The 2,500-nt window shown below is 35.2% G+C and overlaps 2 protein-coding genes across 6 annotated transcripts in view; one reads left to right on the plus strand and one right to left on the minus strand.

The window, feature by feature from the left end:
- The window catches only part of LOC128250632 (uncharacterized), a 67,793-nt gene that overhangs the window by 17,292 nt on the left and 48,001 nt on the right, over nucleotides 1-2,500 (plus strand). The gene's annotated exons all lie outside the window — the stretch shown is intronic.
- The window catches only part of LOC149131336 (uncharacterized), a 7,777-nt gene that overhangs the window by 4,527 nt on the left and 750 nt on the right, over nucleotides 1-2,500 (minus strand). Inside the window, exon 1 of one of the 2 annotated variants that reach the window (XM_089340710.1) lies at nucleotides 2,067-2,404. The exons of the other annotated variant lie outside the window; for it this stretch is intronic. The gene's annotated coding sequence lies outside the window, so the exon portion shown is untranslated. Of the gene's footprint in view, nucleotides 1-2,066; nucleotides 2,405-2,500 lie in introns of those variants that run through there. 2 annotated transcript variants of the gene reach the window in all.

Raw genomic sequence — 2,500 nt, forward strand, 5'->3', positions numbered from 1 at the left:
AGACGACACCAGTGGCAGACGACACCAGTGGCAGACGACACCAGTGGCAGACGACACAAAAAAAAAATCTGTGCAAGGGAAGCAACACGAGCTGTTGCATCCTTTTAGGTGTAATATTTAAAAGAATTTTCCGATATAAATGCCACGAAGACAATGTTTTTTTAGTAAGAGCTGAAAACGAATAATTTTAGATGCTAATAAATACTTATATGCTTAGATTAAGCTTCTGTCCATTCGCAATACATATGATATATATAACCTTACGTTGTTATGTAACACTTACACAGGAAAAAGGAAGCAAGTTGACACTCTGCTTCCATCAGAAAAGCGCTGAAAAGATAACTTGCGTAATTTTCTTCGTCTATTCAATTACTATTTTATACTTTTTCAAATTACAGAACACCTTTAATATAAAATGTGCTTTTTTTAAATTTTAAAAATAGCTGTATAGTATGAACATGTCAATTTGATTCAAATATCTACGTGACAGAAAATTTTAGTCATTACGTTCCCAACCAGAAACATCACCGCACGACTCTGGTATTCAACTAGTCCTTATTTATCGACCCCAAAAGTACGAAAGACAAAGTCGACCTATAATGATTATAATGATGCAACATTTTATGAATTTGAATTTACATTATGATTTAAATATAGCAAAATTGAAATTGCAACAATTACTAACTGTCATTAAATGTAACTAGGGTGTTATAAACACCTACATTGCTAGAAATAAGAGCTAAAATGTTCTAATGCACATAATTGTATATATATATATATATATACTGACAGGACTGTAATCGTCCGATATATATACATTTCGTTTTTGGATTTGGTTTGCAAGATTTTTAATGTGATATCGTGTGTTGAAGCATATTCTGTTGTGTCTGGGGAGAGTCATTTTCTTATTGTGCCTTAAAATTTAACACACTCACCGGTAAAATTTCCACTTATTTTTCTTTTTATATTTTTTATTTTCTAATTTTTTTATTGTTTTTTTTTAAATTTAAATTTTTTAAGTTTTTAATTTTTATTTTTAGGAAAATAAAAAAAATAAAAATAAAAAGAAAAATAAGTGGAAATTTTACCGGTGAGAGCGTTAAAGGCACAATAAGAAAATGACTCTCTCCAGACACAACAGTATATATATATACATATTTCAATGTATTTATGCATGTAAATATCTATCTATCTATCTATCTATCCGTCTGTCTGTCTGTTTATAGACTTAGATATGCAGTGAATTTGCAAACCGCACAGCGATACAAATACATGCCCTTTGTTGCATTATGCATGATGTTCTCGCTAAAATATATTGTGGTTTCAACTTTCATATCGAAAGAAAGAAGTTTCTCACTGGCGACCGATGAAACAACAGCAACATCAAAAACAATAACAACAGCAACATCAAAAACAAGAACGACAGCAACAACAACAACCATATTCTAATTCATTTTTGTTTAAGTTTGTGAAAGGAATAATATCAGTAATACTTGTGACCTTCAAGGCGGCGAGCTGGCTGAAACGTTAGCACGCCGTGAAATGCTTAGCGGTTTTTTTTTTCTGTCTTTACATTCTGAGTTCAAATTCCGCCGAGGTCGACTTTGCCTTTCATCCTTTTGGGATCGATAAATTAAGTACCAGTTGCGTCCAGGGGTCGATCTAATCTACTGGCCCCCTCCCCCAAACTTTCGGGCCTTGTGCCTAGAGTAGAAAATAATATTTGTGACATTTTACATATATCAGTTTCATTACTAGAATAAGGCTTCGTACTGGCTGAATCGTTAGCACCCCGGGCAAAATGCATAGCGGCATTTCGTCCGTCTTTACGTTCTGAGTTCAAATTCCGCCGAGGTCGACTATGTCTTTCGTACCTTTGGGGTCGATAAATAAGGGCTAGTTGAATACCAGGGTCGATGTAATCGACTTACCCTCTGCCCCCAACAAATTGCTGGCCTTGTGCTAAAATTTGAAATCAATTTCATTACTAGAATAGATTGATTTATAGATCTATTCCATCTACCTATTTGTATTGTTATTGCTTAAGGCATAGAGGCTTTACTTACCACTGCAATCGCGCTGAACTTCTTGTTAGACGTTACATTTTGGAGAGTAATAGAGGGCAAAACCCCACTAAACTACATTGATATTATTGGCAGGGACATACAACATGAAATTGAGGACCAACCATAGCTAATGCAGATCAGAGATACCTGAAATAGTATTCAGAAACGCATTTTGGTTGCAACCGCTTGAAGACGTTACTGAATTTCAAATGAGTGTTCTAATTAATGTTTAGCTAATGTAGAGTTAATACAGGCTCCCACTCAAAGTAAACCAGTTTAAAGTAGAAACGCCTGCTATTGTCAGGTCAGGGATCTGATCACAGGCTGGTGAAACCTGCTACTGGTATCATGTAAATTAGTACCACTTCTTTCATGGTCGAGTGTTCGGCGGCTAAACCGGCTCCCCCACTTGAGTAGCTTGCTATTCCCATGAG

This window comes from Octopus bimaculoides, chromosome 23 (genome assembly GCF_046866305.1).
Source record: "Octopus bimaculoides isolate indiv1 chromosome 23, ASM4686630v1, whole genome shotgun sequence".
Lineage (NCBI taxonomy): Eukaryota > Metazoa > Mollusca > Cephalopoda > Octopoda > Octopodidae > Octopus > Octopus bimaculoides.